The following is a 17,276-nucleotide window of genomic DNA, read 5'->3' as shown; positions in this document are numbered from 1 at the left end:
CAATCACACCTACTTACTACAACGAAACATCCAATCACACCTACTTACTACAACTTAACATCCAATCACACCTACTTACTACAACTAAACATCCAATCACACCTACTTACTACAACGAAACATCCAATCACACCTACTTACTACAACGAAACATCCAATCACACCTACTTACTACAACTAAACATCCAATCAAACACTTTTTTAAAATTTTATTTTTACCTGTGCCCCACTAATTAGGATCCCATGGAAACACTGACCAGAACATTGTTTCCTTACTATTTAATAGTCCATGTTTAAACCTTGAACAAAGACAAATAAGCCTATACTACTTCTGTTTTTAAACAATTAGCTATAGGCAGTGTATGACATAGCTACAGAAGGACTTCTTTCGTTGCTATTGACTTAATTTATGTGTCATTAGACACCTTTTTTGAGGATGACTCCTGTGGCTCATTTGATTGTTCTAAATAGTGTACTGTCCCTTTAAAAAAAGTCCTTCCCGGTCTCTCTTCACTGTTTTTATCGGCCACGTTTTCCCCCTCTAAACTATACTGTACTTACTTGACTTTGGTGTCGGTCTTCAACCTATTTCTCTGCTCTTGTTTCCATTGTTACTCTGTCCGATCATGGCAGCTCATTCTATCGACGAGCCGTTCCCTTTCCACGGGTTGCTCCCTAAAAAAGAGACCGGCGCTGCGTCTTATCTCACAAGGTTCCCCGAGTACGATGGACGGGGTGTTGTCATGGCTATCCTCGACACTGGCGTGGACCCAGGGGCCCCGGGCATGCAGGTAAATTTACCCCGGTGCTTTAACAGACTACTAGGCCTCATTCAAAATTCACGACTAGCTAGTGATTTTTATTTTTACCGGTGCTACCTTGTCACTCCAATCTAGTAAAACAAGTTAGAAACTACTGTTCATCTAATTTACATTTTAACGAGAAAACAGCTAACGCCTTTTTGTTGTTGTTGTAACATGACAGTCCCCTGGGTCTGTCGGTAAATTAGCTCAGTTTAGCGTAGATGGCTAAATTTAAAAAGCTAAGATCATACAGCAAACCATCAGAACATAATGTCCTAGTTAGCTACACAATAAAATACCGACAGACCATTGACTTTGGCGGGACTAGTGCTAATATTTCCCCACCATAGCATAAGAAAACAAATAGATGATTATTGTTGCTGACATGTTTCAGTGACTAGCTAGTGAGTTGCTGTGACTTAGTGGTGGAACTGGGGGACGCTGATGGAAACAGGATCAAACATCTGTTGAGAGCCGTCACTCAACTGTAGAGGCCCTGTCCTGTCTGTCTGTATGCCTGTCAAGTTACTGTCGAGCTACTGTGTGTCTGTCTGCTCTGTCTAGCTACTGTTTGTCTGTTTCCCCTGTCTGCCCTGTCTGTGTGTCTGTGTGTCTGTTTGTCTGTCCTGTCTAGTTACTGTCTGTCTGTCTGCCCTGTCAAGTTACTGTCTAGCTACTGTTTGTCTGTCTGCCCTGTCAAGTTACTGTCGAGCTACTGTTTGTCTGTCTGCCCTGTCTAGCTACTGTTTGTCTGTTTTCCCTGTCTGCCCTGTCTGTGTGTCTGTGTGTCTGTTTGTCTGTCCTGTCTAGTTACTGTCTGTCTGTCTGCCCTGTCAAGTTACTGTCTAGCTACTGTTTGTCTGTTTGCCCTGTCTGTGTGTCTGTCTGTCTGCCCTGTCAAGTTACTGTCTAGCTACTGTTTCTCTGTCTGCCCAGTCTGTGTGTCTATGTCTGTTTGTCTGTCCTGTCTAGTTACTGTCTGCCCTGTCAAGTTACTGTCCAGCTACTGTTTGTCTGTCTGCCCTGTCTGTCTGCCCTGTCTGCTCTGTCCATCCGTCCGTCCTAGCCACACCACACCACTCAGCCCTCTGCTAAAGACCAAAGGTTTCTCTCTGACTCGAACGTCTCTATGAGTAGGTCGATACCAGTTGGTATAGACTTTCAGAATATTACACTATTATATTGATGCATCACTAACGGTGACGCTTGTCTATTAAATTCAATTTTATTTGTCGCATACACGTGGTTAGCAGATGTTAATGGTCACATACACGTGGTTAGCAGATGTTAATGGTCACATGGTTAGCAGATGTTATTGGTCACATACACATGGTTAGCAGATGCTAATGGTCACATACACGTGGTTAGCAGATGTTAATGGTCACATGGTTAGCAGATGTTATTGGTCACATACACATGGTTAGCAGATGTTAATGGTCACATACACATGGTTAGCAGATGTTAATGGTCACATACACATGGTTAGCAGATGGTAATGGTCACATACACATGGTTAGCAGATGGTAATGGTCACATACACATGGTTAGCAGATGGTAATGGTCACATACACATGGTTAGCAGATGTTAATGGTCACATACACATGGTTAGCAGATGTTAATGGTCACATACACGTGGTTAGCAGATGTTAATGGTCACATGGTTAGCAGATGTTATTGGTCACATACACATGGTTAGCAGATGCTAATGGTCACATACACGTGGTTAGCAGATGTTAATGGTCACATGGTTAGCAGATGTTATTGGTCACATACACATGGTTAGCAGATGTTAATGGTCACATACACATGGTTAGCAGATGTTAATGGTCACATACACATGGTTAGCAGATGGTAATGGTCACATACACATGGTTAGCAGATGCTAATGGTCACATACACGTGGTTAGCAGATGTTAATGGTCACATGGTTAGCAGATGTTATTGGTCACATACACATGGTTAGCAGATGTTAATGGTCACATACACATGGTTAGCAGATGTTAATGGTCACATACACATGGTTAGCAGATGGTAATGGTCACATACACATGGTTAGCAGATGGTAATGGTCACATACACATGGTTAGCAGATGGTAATGGTCACATACACATGGTTAGCAGATGTTAATGGTCACATACACATGGTTAGCAGATGTTAATGCGAGTGTAGCGAAGTGCTTGTGTTTCTAGTTCTGACAATGCAGTAATAACCAACAAGTAATCTAACAATTCCACCAACAACTACCTAATACACACACATCTACAGGGGTGAATGAGAATATGTACATATACATATATGGATGAGCGATGGCAGAGCTGCATAGACAAGGTGCAGTAGATGGTATAGAATACAGTATATACATATATGAGTAATACAAGATATGTAAACATTATTAAAGTGGCATTGTTTTAAGTGACTAGTGATCCAATTTTTAAAGTGGCATGTGATTGGGTCTCCATGTTGGCAGCAGCCTCTCTGAGGTAGTGACTGTGGCTGTTAGTGGCTGTTTGTCTGATTGGTCTGGAGATGGAAGCTGTTGACCAGTCTGATTGGTCTGGAGATAGAAGCTGTTGACCAGTCTGATTGGTCTGGAGATTGAAGCTGTTGACCAGTCTGATTGGTCTGGAGATTGAAGCTGTTGACCAGTCTGATTGGTCTGGAGATTGAAGCTGTTGACCAGTCTGATTGGTCTGGAGATAGAAGCTGTTGACCAGTCTGATTGGTCTGGAGATAGAAGCTGTTGACCAGTCTGATTGGTCTGGAGATAGAAGCTGTTGACCAGTCTGATTGGTCTGGAGATGGAAGCTGTTGACCAGTCTGATTGGTCTGGAGATAGAAGCCGTTGATTGGTCTGGAGATAGAAGCTGTTGACCAGTCTGATTGGTCTGGAGATAGAAGCCGTTGACCAGTCTGATTGGTCTGGAGATAGAAGCCGTTGATTGGTCTGGAGATGGAAGCCGTTGACCAGTCTGATTGGTCTGGAGATAGAAGCCGTTGATTGGTCTGGAGATGGAAGCCGTTGACCAGTCTGATTGGTCTGGAGATAGAAGCCGTTGACCAGTCTGGATTAGTTGCACTGTGTCACCAGTATGTCAAGGTGTACTCATTGTGGAAACATAATTTGTGTGTTGTGTCGGGGTCAGAGAGGGTGTGTGTGTTGTGTGGGGGTCGGAGAGGGTGTGTGTGTTGTGTGGGGGTCGGAGAGGGTGTGTGTGTTGTGTGGGGGTCGGAGAGGGTGTGTGTGTTGTGTCGGGGTCGGAGAGGGTGTGTGTGTTGTGTCGGGGTCGGAGAGGGTGTGTGTGTTTTTTGGTCAGATAGTGTGTGTGTGTTGTGTGGGGTCAGAGAGGGTGTGTGTGTTTTTCGGTCAGATAGTGTGTGTGCGTATGTTACACTCTTCAACATCTGTGTCCTCTCTCCCTCAGACCACGACGGAGGGCAAGCCGAAGATCGTTGACATCATCGATACGACAGGCAGTGGAGATGTCAACATGGTGACGGTGGTGGAGCCAAAAGACGGAGAGGTGACCGGGCTGTCCGGGAGGACGCTCAAGGTACGCAACCCCCACCACGCTGCCACTTCCTGGTCACACTGTCTCTGTACAGACTGTTAGCCTGTAGTTACAAAAACACATGTCTCTCTGTACAGACTGTTAGCCTGTAGTTACATAAACACACTGTCTCTCTCTGTACAGACTGTTAGCCTGTAGTTACATAAACACATGTCTCTCTCTGTACAGACTGTTAGCCTGTAGTTACATAAACACACTGTCTCTCTGTACAGACTGTTAGCCTGTAGTTACATAAACACATGTCTCTCTCTGTACAGACTGTTAGCCTGTAGTTACATAAACACATGTCTCTCTCTATACAGACTGTTAGCCTGTAGTTACATAAACACATGTCTCTCTCTGTACAGACTGTTAGCCTGTAGTTACATAAACACACTGTCTCTCTCTGTACAGACTGTTAGCCTGTAGTTACATAAACACATGTCTCTCTATACAGACTGTTAGCCTGTAGTTACATAAACACACTGTCTCTCTCTGTACAGACTGTTAGCCTGTAGTTACATAAACACACTGTCTCTCTCTGTACAGACTGTTAGCCTGTAGTTACATAAACACACTGTCTCTCTCTGTACAGACTGTTAGCCTGTAGTTACATAAACACACTGTCTCTCTCTGTACAGACTGTTAGCCTGTAGTTACATAAACACATGTCTCTCTCTGTACAGACTGTTAGCCTGTAGTTACATAAACACATGTCTCTCTCTGTACAGACTGTTAGCCTGTAGTTACATAAACACATGTCTCTCTCTGTCCTCAGATCCCTCATTCCTGGGATAATCCATCAGGAAAGTACCACATTGGGATCAAACATGGATATGAGTTGTTCCCTAAAGCTCTCCGAGAGAGAATCCAGGTATGGAGTGGACTTGTGTGGCCAAGTCACGAGGATTTGTTGATTTACATGACCAAAAGTATGTGGACACCTGCTCGTCTCATTCCAAAATAATGGGCTTTAATATGGAGTTGGACCCCCCTTTGCTGCTATAACAGCCTCCACTCTTCTGGGAAGTCATTAATATGGAGTTGGTCCCCCCTTTGCTGCTATAACAGCCTCCACTCTTCTGGGAAGTCATTAATATGGAGTTGGTCCCCCCCTTGCTGCTATAACAGCCTCCACTCTTCTGGGAAGGCATTAATATGGAGTTGGACCCCCTTTGCTGCTATAACAGCCTCCACTCTTCTGGGAAGTCATTAATATGGAGTTGGACCCCCCTTTGCTGCTATAACAGCCTCCACTCTTCTGGGAAGGCATTAATATGGAGTTGGACCCCCCTTTGCTGCTATAACAGCCTCCACTCTTCTGGGAAGTCATTAATATGGAGTTGGTCCCCCTTTGCTGCTATAACAGCCTCCACTCTTCTGGGAAGTCATTAATATGGAGTTGGTCCCCCTTTGCTGCTATAACAGCCTCCACTCTTCTGGGAAGTCATTAATATGGAGTTGGACCCCCCTTTGCTGCTATAACAGCCTCCACTCTTCTGGGAAGTCATTAATATGGAGTTGGTCCCCCCCACTTTGCTGCTACAACAGCCTCCACTCTTCTGGGAAGGCTTTCCACTAGATGTTGGAACATTGCTGCTATAACAGCCTCCACTCTTCTGGGAAGGCTTTCCACTAGATGTTGGAACATTGCTGCTATAACAGCCTCCACTCTTCTGGGAAGGCTTTCCACTAGATGTTGGAACATTCCCCCTTTGCTATAACAGCCTCCACTCTTCTGGGAAGGCATTAATATGGAGTTGGACCCCCTTTGCTGCTATAACAGCCTCCACTCTTCTGGGAAGTCATTAATATGGAGTTGGTCCCCCCCCACTTTGCTGCTACAACAGCCTCCACTCTTCTGGGAAGGCTTTCCACTAGATGTTGGAACATTGCTGCTATAACAGCCTCCACTCTTCTGGGAAGTCATTAATATGAGTTGGAACCCCTTGCTGCTATAACAGCCTCCACTCTTCTGGGAAGGCATTAACTATGATGTTGGAACATTTGCTGCTATAACAGCCTCCACTCTTCTGGGAAGGCATTAATAGATGTTGGAACATTGCTGCTATAACAGCCTCCACTCTTCTGGGAAGGCATTCCACTGGATGTTGGAACATTGCTGCTATAACAGCCTCCACTCTTCTGGGAAGGCATTAATATGGATGTTGGAACATTGCTGCTATAACAGCCTCCACTCTTCTGGGAAGGCTTTCCACTAGATGTTGGAACATTGCTGCTATAACAGCCTCCACTCTTCTGGGAAGGCATTAATATGGAGTTGGTCCCCCTTTGCTGCTATAACAGCCTCCACTCTTCTGGGAAGTCATTAATATGGAGTTGGACCCCCTTTGCTGCTATAACAGTCTCCACTCTTCTGGGAAGTCATTAATATGGAGTTGGACCCCCTTTGCTGCTATAACAGCCTCCACTCTTCTGGGAAGTCATTAATATGGAGTTGGACCCCCTTTGCTGCTATAACAGTCTCCACTCTTCTGGGAAGTCATTAATATGGAGTTGGTCCCCCCCCCTTGCTGCTATAACAGCCTCCACTCTTCTGGGAAGGCATTAATAGATGTTGGAACCCCCCTTGCTGCTATAACAGCCTCCACTCTTCTGGGAAGGCTTTCCACTAGATGTTGGGACATTGCTGCTATAACAGCCTCTACTCTTCTGGGAAGGCTTTCCACTAGATGTTGGAACATTGCTGCTATAACAGCCTCCACTCTTCTGGGAAGGCTTTCCACTAGATGTTGGAACATTGCTGCTATAACAGCCTCCACTCTTCTGGGAAGGCTTTCCACTAGATGTTGGGACATTGCTGCAGGGACTTGCTTCCATTCAGCCACGAGCACTAGTGAGGTTGGGTGATTAGGCCTTTGATGGGGTTGAGGTCAGAGCTCTTTGCAGGCCAGTCAAGTTCTTCCACACTGATTTCAACAAACCATTTCTGTATGGACCTGGCTTTGTGCACGGGAGCATAGTCATGCTGAAACAGGAAAGGGCCTTCCCCGAACTGTTGCCACACAGTTGGAAGCACAGAATCGTCTAGAATGTCATTTTATGTTGTCGTGTTAAGATTTCCCTTCACTGGAACTAAGGGGCCTGAACCATTATTCTTCCTCCACCAAACTTTACAGTTGGCACTATTTTATATATATATATATATATACACTAAACTGACTTGTTGGAAAGGTGGCATCCTATGAAGGTGCCACGTTGAAAGTCACTGAGCTCTTCAGTACGGGCCATTCTACTGACAATGTTTGTCTATGGAGATTGCATGGCGGCGTGCTTAATTTTACACACCTGTCAACAACAGAAATTTCTGAATCCACTAATTTGACAGGGTGTCCACATACTTTTGTGTATAAATAGTGTATGCTTATATTGACCAACAAACACGTTGACAGAGGGATGTCTGTGTTGATGTGTTGACAGAGGGATGTCTGTGTTGATGTGTTGACAGAGGGATGTCTGTGTTGATGTGTTGACAGAGGGATGTCTGTGTTGATGTGTTGACAGAGGGATGTCTGTGTTGATGTGTTGACAGAGGGATGTCTGTGTTGAGAGGGATGTCTGTGTTGGTGTGTTGAGAGAGGGATGTCTGTGTTGACAGAGGGATGTCTGTGTTGATGTGTTGACCAACAGAAAGAGCGGAAGGAGAAAATGTCTGTGTTGAGCACAGGGATGTCTGTGTTGAGAGAGGGATGTCTGTGTTGAGAACAGTTTGATGTCTGTGTTCACAGGGATGTCTGTGACCTTAACCCTCACAGGCATTTGTCTGTAACCTTCACAGGCAATGTCTGTGACCTCACCCCTAACCCTCACAGGCATGTCTGTGTTGATGTGTTGACAGAGGCATGTCTTTGATGTCTCCCCTAACCCTCAGAGGTAACACTTTGACCTCTCCCCTAACCTGTTGAGGTAGGGATGTCTGTTGACCTGTCCCCTCCCCTCACAGGTAACATTTTGACCTGTCCCCTTGACAGAGGGATGTCTGTCCCCTGAACCCTCAGAGGTAACACTGTTGACCTGTCCCCCTTGACCCTCAGAGGTATTTGTGTTGACCCTCAGAGGTAACACTTTGACCTGTCCCCTAACCCTCACAGGCATTTTGTCTCCCCTGACCCTCACAGGTAACATGTCTGTGTTGACAGAGGGATGTCTGTGTTGACCCTCAGAGGGATGTCTGACCTGTTGACCCTCAGAGGTAACACTTTGACCTGTCCCCTCCCCCTGACAGGTATTTTGACCTGTTAACCCTCACAGGTAACACTTTGACCTGTCCCCTAACCCTCACAGGGATGTTGACCTGTCCCCTGACCCTCACAGGTAACACTTTGACCTCTCCCCTAACCCTCACAGGTAACACTTTGACCTCTCCCCCTAACCCTCACAGGCAACATTTTGACCTCTCCCCTAACCCTCACAGGTAACACTTTGACCTCTCCCCTAACCCTCACAGGTAACACTTTGACCTCTCCCCAACCCTCACAGGTAACACTTTGACCTCTCCCCCTAACCCTCACAGGTAACACTTTGACCTCTCCCTTCCCCTCACAGGTAACACTTTGACCTCTCCCCTAACCCTCACAGGTAACACTTTGACCTCTCCCCTAACCCTCACAGGTAACACTTTGACCTCTCCCTTCCCCTCACAGGTAACACTTTGACCTCTCCCCTCCCCCTCACAGGTAACACTTTGACCTCTCCCTAACCCTCACAGGTAACACTTTGACCTCTCCCCTCCCCCTCACAGGTAACACTTTGACCTCTCCCTAACCCTCACAGGTAACACTTTGACCTCTCCCTAACCCTCACAGGTAACACTTTGACCTCTCCCTTCCCCTCACAGGTAACAGGTCAGTTAATCTCTCTGCTCATGGGTAAATGTGGTGTGGGCATAAACAGCATTAGAGGTATAGATGTTTAAACAACATTGGGATGGTTCAAATTTAGAAACAATCCTTGTTTATTTTGGTTAATTATATATTTTTTGGGTTCAAAATGTAAATTGTCACTAACAGGTCTTCATCATCATCATCATCATCTTCATCCAGGGAAATGCTGAAATATCTTGAGTCTATAAGTATTCAACCTTTTTGTTATGTCCTGAGGAAACTGCTCAGGGAAGTCACCATTTTTATTTTTAACCTTTATTTAACTGGCAAGTCAGCTAAGAACAAATTCTTATTTTCAATGACGGCCTGGGAACAGTGGGTTAACTGCCTGTTCAGGGGCAGAACGACAGATTTGTACCTTGTCAGCTCGGGGTTTGAACTCACAACCTTCCGGTTACTAGTCCAACGCTCTAACCACTAGGCTACCCTGCCCTATACAGTACATTGGGTCCTACCAATGGGTGATATACACTACAATGGGTGATATACACTACATTGGGTCCTACCAATGGGTGATATACACTACATTGGGTCCTACTGGTGGTTATATACACTGGGTCCTACCAATGGGTTATATACACTGGTATTGGGTCCTACTGAACTGCCCTGTCAATGGGTTATATACACTGACATTGCCCTGTCTGGTTATATACACTACATTGGGTCCTACCAATGGGTTATATACAGTACATTGGGTCCTACCAATGGGTTATATACACTACATTGGGTCCTGTCAATGGGTTATATACACTGAACTGCCCTGTCTGGTAGGTAGACTACATTGCCCTGTCAATGGGTGATATACAGTACATTGGGTCCTACCAATGGGTTATATACACTGAACTGCCCTGTCTGGGTTATACTAACTGCCCTGTCTGGTAATGGTGATATACACTACAATGGGTTATATACACTACATTGGGTCCTACCAATGGTTATATACACTACATTGCCCTGTCTGGGTGATATACACTACAATGGGTTATATGCCCTTGGGTCCTGGTGGGTTATACTACACTGCCCTTGTCCTGGTAATGGGTTACTGAACAGTACATTGGGTCCTACCAATGGGTTATATACACTACATGGGTCCTACCAATGGTTATATACACTGAACTGCCCTGTGATATACACTGGGTCCTGAACTGCCAATGGGTGATATACTGAACTGCCCTGTTATATACACTGAACTGCCCTACCAATGGGTGATATAGGTCACTGAACTGCCCTCTCTGGTAGGTGGACTGAACTGCCCTGTCTGGTAGGTAGACTGAACTGCCCTGTCTGGTAGGTAGACTGAACTGCCCTGTCTGGTAGGTAGACTGAACTGCCCTGTCTGGTAGGTAGACTGAACTGCCCTGTCTGGTAGGTAGACTGAACTGCCCTGTCTGGTAGGTAGACTGAACTGCCCTGTCTGGTAGGTAGACTGAACTGCCCTGTCTGGTAGGTAGACTGAACTGCCCTGTCTGGTAGGTGGACTGAACTGCCCTGTCTGGTAGGTAGACTGAACTGCCCTCTCTGGTAGGTAGACTGAACTGCCCTGTCTGGTAGGTGGACTGAACTGCCCTGTCTGGTAGGTAGACTGAACTGCCCTGTCTGGTAGGTAGACTGAACTGCCCTGTCTGGTAGACTGAACTGCCCTGTCTGGTAACTGAACTGCCCTGTCTGGTAGGTAGACTGAACTGCCCTGTCTGGTAGGTAGACTGAACTGCCCTGTCTGGTAGGTAGACTGAACTGCCCTGTCTGGTAGGTGGACTGAACTGCCCTGTCTGGTAGGTAGACTGAACTGCCCTGTCTGGTAGGTAGACTGAACTGCCCTGTCTGGTAGGTAGACTGAACTGCCCTGTCTGGTAGGTAGACTGAACTGCCCTGTCTGGTAGGTAGACTGAACTGCCCTGTCTGGTAGGTAGACTGAACTGCCCTGTCTGGTAGGTAGACTGAACTGCCCTGTCTGGTAGGTAGACTGAACTGCCCTGTCTGGTAGGTGGACTGAACTGCCCTGTCTGGTAGGTAGACTGAACTGCCCTGTCTGGTAGGTAGACTGAACTGCCCTGTCTGGTAGGTGGACTGAACTGCCCTGTCTGGTAGGTAGACTGAACTGCCCTGTCTGGTAGGTGGACTGAACTGCCCTGTCTGGTAGGTAGACTGAACTGCCCTGTCTGGTAGGTAGACTGAACTGCCCTGTCTGGTAGGTAGACTGAACTGCCCTGTCTGGTAGGTAGACTGAACTGCCCTGTCTGGTAGGTAGACTGAACTGCCCTGTCTGGTAGGTAGACTGAACTGCCCTGTCTGGTAGGTAGACTGAACTGCCCTGTCTGGTAGGTAGACTGAACTGCCCTGTCTGGTAGGTGGACTGAACTGCCCTGTCTGGTAGGTAGACTGAACTGCCCTGTCTGGTAGGTGGACTGAACTGCCCTGCCTGGTAGGTAGACTGAACTGCCCTGTCTGGTAGGTGGACTGAACTGCCCTGTCTGGTAGGTAGACTGAACTGCCCTGTCTGGTAGGTAGACTGAACTGCCCTGTCTGGTAGGTAGACTGAACTGCCCTGTCTGGTAGGTGGACTGAACTGCCCTGTCTGGTAGGTAGACTGAACTGCCCTGTCTGGTAGGTAGACTGAACTGCCCTGTCTGGTAGGTAGACTGAACTGCCCTGTCTGGTAGGTAGACTGAACTGCCCTGTCTGGTAGGTAGACTGAACTGCCCTGTCTGGTAGGTGGACTGAACTGCCCTGTCTGGTAGGTAGACTGAACTGCCCTGTCTGGTAGGTGGACTGAACTGCCCTGTCTGGTAGGTAGACTGAACTGCCCTGTCTGGTAGGTAGACTGAACTGCCCTGTCTGGTAGGTAGACTGAACTGCCCTGTCTGGTAGGTAGACTGAACTGCCCTGTCTGGTAGGTAGACTGAACTGCCCTGTCTGGTAGGTAGACTGAACTGCCCCGTCTGGTAGTTAGACTGAACTGCCCTGTCTGGTAGGTAGACTGAACTGCCCTGTCTGGTAGGTGGACTGAACTGCCCTGTCTGGTAGGTAGACTGAACTGCCCTGTCCGGTAGGTGGACTGAACTGCCCTGTCTGGTAGGTAGCCAGGCCCGTGGTAGACTGAACTGCCCTGTCTGGTAGGTAGACTGAACTGCCCCGTCTGGTAGGTAGACTGAACTGCCCTGTCTGGTAGGTAGACTGAACTGCCCTGTCTGGTAGGTGGACTGAACTGCCCTGTCTGGTAGGTGGACTGAACTGCCCTGTCTGGTAGGTAGACTGAACTGCCCTGTCTGGTAGGTAGACTGAACTGCCCTGTCTGGTAGGTAGACTGAACTGCCCTGTCTGGTAGGTGGACTGAACTGCCCTGTCCGGTAGGTAGACTGAACTGCCCTGTCTGGTAGGTAGACTGAACTGCCCTGTCTGGTAGGTAGACTGAACTGCCCTGTCTGGTAGGTAGACTGAACTGCCCTGTCTGGTAGGTAGACTGGACTGCCCTGTCTGGTAGGTAGACTGAACTGCCCTGTCCGGTAGGTAGACTGAACTGCCCTGTCCGGTAGGTAGACTGAACTGCCCTGTCTGGTAGGTAGACTGAACTGCCCTGTCTGGTAGGTAGACTCTGAACTGCCCTGTCTGGTAGGTAGACTGAACTGCCCTGTCCGGTAGGTAGACTGAACTGCCCTGTCCGGTAGGTAGACTGAACTGCCCTGTCCGGTAGGTAGACTGAACTGCCCTGTCCGGTAGGTAGACTGAACTGCCCTGTCTGGTCGGTAGACTGAACTGCCCTGTCCGGTAGGTAGACTGAACTGCCCTGTCCGGTAGGTGGACTGAACTGCCCTGTCTGGTAGGTAGCCAGGACCGTGGTAGACTGAACTGCCCTGTCTGGTAGGTAGACTGAACTGCCCTGTCTGGTAGGTAGACTGAACTGCCCTGTCTGGTAGGTAGACTGGACTGCCCTGTCTGGTAGGTAGACTGAACTGCCCTGTCTGGTAGGTAGACTGAACTGCCCTCTGGTAGGTAGACTGAACTGCCCTCTCTGGTAGGTAGACTGAACTGCCCTGTCCGGTAGGTAGACTGAACTGCCCTGTCTGGTAGGTAGACTGAACTGCCCTCTCTGGTAGGTAGACTGAACTGCCCTCTCTGGTAGGTAGACTGAACTGCCCTCTCTGGTAGGTAGACTGAACTGCCCTGTCCGGTAGGTAGACTGAACTGCCCTGTCCGGTAGGTAGACTGAACTGCCCTGTCTGGTAGGTAGACTGAACTGCCCTCTCTGGTAGTTAGATTGGACTGCCCTGTCTGGTAGGTAGACTGAACTGCCCTGTCTGGTAGGTAGACTGAACTGCCCTGTCTGGTAGGTAGACTGAACTGCCCTGTCTGGTAGGTAGACTGAACTGCCCTCTCTGGTAGGTAGACTGAACTGCCCTGTCTGGTAGGTAGACTGAACTGCCCTGTCTGGTAGGTGGACTGAACTGCCCTGTCTGGTAGGTGGACTGAACTGCCCTGTCTGGTAGGTAGACTGAACTGCCCTGTCTGGTAGGTAGACTGAACTGCCCTGCCTGGTAGGTAGCCAGGACCATGGTAGACTGAACTGCCCTGTCTGGTAGGTAGACTGAACTGCCCTGTCTGGTAGGTAGACTGAACTGCCCTGTCTGGTAGGTGGACTGAACTGCCCTGTCTGGTAGGTAGACTGAACTGCCCTGTCTGGTAGGTAGACTGAACTGCCCTGTCTGGTAGGTAGACTGAACTGCCCTGTCTGGTAGGTAGACTGAACTGCCCTGTCTGGTAGGTAGACTGAACTGCCCTGTCTGGTAGGTAGACTGGACTGCCCTGTCTGGTAGGTAGACTGAACTGCCCTGTCCGGTAGGTAGACTGAACTGCCCTGTCCGGTAGGTAGACTGAACTGCCCTGTCTGGTAGGTAGACTGAACTGCCCTGTCTGGTAGGTAGACTGAACTGCCCTGTCTGGTAGGTAGACTGAACTGCCCTGTCCGGTAGGTAGACTGAACTGCCCTGTCCGGTAGGTAGACTGAACTGCCCTGTCCGGTAGGTAGACTGAACTGCCCTGTCCGGTAGGTAGACTGAACTGCCCTGTCTGGTCGGTAGACTGAACTGCCCTGTCCGGTAGGTAGACTGAACTGCCCTGTCCGGTAGGTGGACTGAACTGCCCTGTCTGGTAGGTAGCCAGGACCGTGGTAGACTGAACTGCCCTGTCTGGTAGGTAGACTGAACTGCCCTGTCTGGTAGGTAGACTGAACTGCCCTGTCTGGTAGGTAGACTGGACTGCCCTGTCTGGTAGGTAGACTGAACTGCCCTGTCTGGTAGGTAGACTGAACTGCCCTCTCTGGTAGGTAGACTGAACTGCCCTCTCTGGTAGGTAGACTGAACTGCCCTGTCCGGTAGGTAGACTGAACTGCCCTGTCTGGTAGGTAGACTGAACTGCCCTCTCTGGTAGGTAGACTGAACTGCCCTCTCTGGTAGGTAGACTGAACTGCCCTCTCTGGTAGGTAGACTGAACTGCCCTGTCCGGTAGGTAGACTGAACTGCCCTGTCCGGTAGGTAGACTGAACTGCCCTGTCTGGTAGGTAGACTGAACTGCCCTCTCTGGTAGTTAGACTGGACTGCCCTGTCTGGTAGGTAGACTGAACTGCCCTGTCTGGTAGGTAGACTGAACTGCCCTGTCTGGTAGGTAGACTGAACTGCCCTGTCTGGTAGGTAGACTGAACTGCCCTCTCTGGTAGGTAGACTGAACTGCCCTGTCTGGTAGGTAGACTGAACTGCCCTGTCTGGTAGGTGGACTGAACTGCCCTGTCTGGTAGGTGGACTGAACTGCCCTGTCTGGTAGGTAGACTGAACTGCCCTGTCTGGTAGGTAGACTGAACTGCCCTGCCTGGTAGGTAGACTGAACTGCCCTGTCTGGTAGGTAGACTGAACTGCCCTGTCTGGTAGGTGGACTGAACTGCCCTGTCTGGTAGGTGGACTGAACTGCCCTGTCTGGTAGGTGGACTGAACTGCCCTGTCTGGTAGGTAGACTGAACTGCCCTGTCTGGTAGGTAGACTGAACTGCCCTGTCTGGTAGGTGGACTGAACTGCCCTGTCTGGTAGGTGGACTGAACTGCCCTGTCTGGTAGGTAGACTGAACTGCCCTGTCTGGTAGGTGGACTGAACTGCCCTCTCTGGTAGGTAGACTGAACTGCCCTGTCTGGTAGGTAGACTGAACTGCCCTGTCTGGTAGGTAGACTGAACTGCCCTGTCTGGTAGGTGGACTGAACTGCCCTGTCTGGTAGGTAGACTGAACTGCCCTGTCTGGTAGGTGGACTGAACTGCCCTGTCTGGTAGGTAGCCAGGACCGTGGTAGACTGAACTGCCCTGTCTGGTAGGTAGACTGAACTGCCCTGTCTGGTAGGTAGACTGAACTGCCCTGTCTGGTAGGTAGACTGGACTGCCCTGTCTGGTAGGTAGACTGAACTGCCCTGTCTGGTAGGTAGACTGAACTGCCCTCTCTGGTAGGTAGACTGAACTGCCCTCTCTGGTAGGTAGACTGAACTGCCCTGTCCGGTAGGTAGACTGAACTGCCCTGTCTGGTAGGTAGACTGAACTGCCCTCTCTGGTAGGTAGACTGAACTGCCCTCTCTGGTAGGTAGACTGAACTGCCCTCTCTGGTAGGTAGACTGAACTGCCCTGTCCGGTAGGTAGACTGAACTGCCCTGTCCGGTAGGTAGACTGAACTGCCCTGTCTGGTAGGTAGACTGAACTGCCCTCTCTGGTAGTTAGACTGGACTGCCCTGTCTGGTAGGTAGACTGAACTGCCCTGTCTGGTAGGTAGACTGAACTGCCCTGTCTGGTAGGTAGACTGAACTGCCCTGTCTGGTAGGTAGACTGAACTGCCCTCTCTGGTAGGTAGACTGAACTGCCCTGTCTGGTAGGTAGACTGAACTGCCCTGTCTGGTAGGTGGACTGAACTGCCCTGTCTGGTAGGTGGACTGAACTGCCCTGTCTGGTAGGTAGACTGAACTGCCCTGTCTGGTAGGTAGACTGAACTGCCCTGCCTGGTAGGTAGACTGAACTGCCCTGTCTGGTAGGTAGACTGAACTGCCCTGTCTGGTAGGTGGACTGAACTGCCCTGTCTGGTAGGTGGACTGAACTGCCCTGTCTGGTAGGTGGACTGAACTGCCCTGTCTGGTAGGTGGACTGAACTGCCCTGTCTGGTAGGTGGACTGAACTGCCCTGTCTGGTAGGTAGACTGAACTGCCCTGTCTGGTAGGCCCTGTCTGGTACTGAACTGCCCTGTCTGGTAGGTGGACTGAACTGCCCTGTCTGGTAGGTAGACTGAACTGCCCTGTCTGGTAGGTGGACTGAACTGCCCTGTCTGGTAGGTAGACTGAACTGCCCTGTCTGGGTAGGTAGGTGACTGAACTGCCCTGTCTGGTAGGTAGACTGAACTGCCCTGTCTGGTAGGTAGACTGAACTGCCCTGTCTGGTAGGTAGACTGAACTGCCCTGTCTGGTAGGTAGACTGAACTGCCCTGTCTGGTAGGTAGACTGAACTGCCCTGTCTGGTAGGTAGACTGAACTGCCCTGTCTGGTAGGTAGACTGAACTGCCCTGTCTGGTAGGTAGACTGAACTGCCCTGTCTGGTAGGTAGACTGAACTGCCCTGTCTGGTAGGTAGACTGAACTGCCCTGTCTGGTAGGTGGACTGAACTGCCCTGTCTGGTAGGTAGACTGAACTGCCCTGTCTGGTAGGTAGACTGAACTGCCCTGTCTGGTAGGTAGACTGAACTGCCCTGTCTGGTAGGTAGACTGAACTGCCCTGTCTGGTAGGTAGACTGAACTGCCCTGTCTGGTAGGTAGACTGAACTGCCCTGTCTGGTAGGTAGACTGAACTGCCCTGTCTGGTAGGTAGACTGAACTGCCCTGTCTGGTAGGTAGACTGAACTGCCCTGTCTGGTAGGTAGACTGAACTGCCCTGTCTGGTAGGTAGACTGAACTGCCCTGTCTGGTAGGTAGACTGAACTGACTGAACTGCCCTGTCTGGTGGTAGACTGCCCT

General features: G+C 49.2%; 1 pseudogene; it reads left to right on the top strand.

Annotated features, from left to right (window-relative positions):
* Positions 1-471: 471 nt before the first annotated feature.
* The window catches only part of LOC135537415 (tripeptidyl-peptidase 2-like), a 113,105-nt pseudogene continuing 96,300 nt past the window's right edge, over positions 472-17,276 (top strand).

This window comes from Oncorhynchus masou, unplaced genomic scaffold (genome assembly GCF_036934945.1).
Source record: "Oncorhynchus masou masou isolate Uvic2021 unplaced genomic scaffold, UVic_Omas_1.1 unplaced_scaffold_769, whole genome shotgun sequence".
Lineage (NCBI taxonomy): Eukaryota > Metazoa > Chordata > Actinopteri > Salmoniformes > Salmonidae > Oncorhynchus > Oncorhynchus masou.
This window is presented reverse-complemented; position numbering and strand designations above follow the sequence as displayed.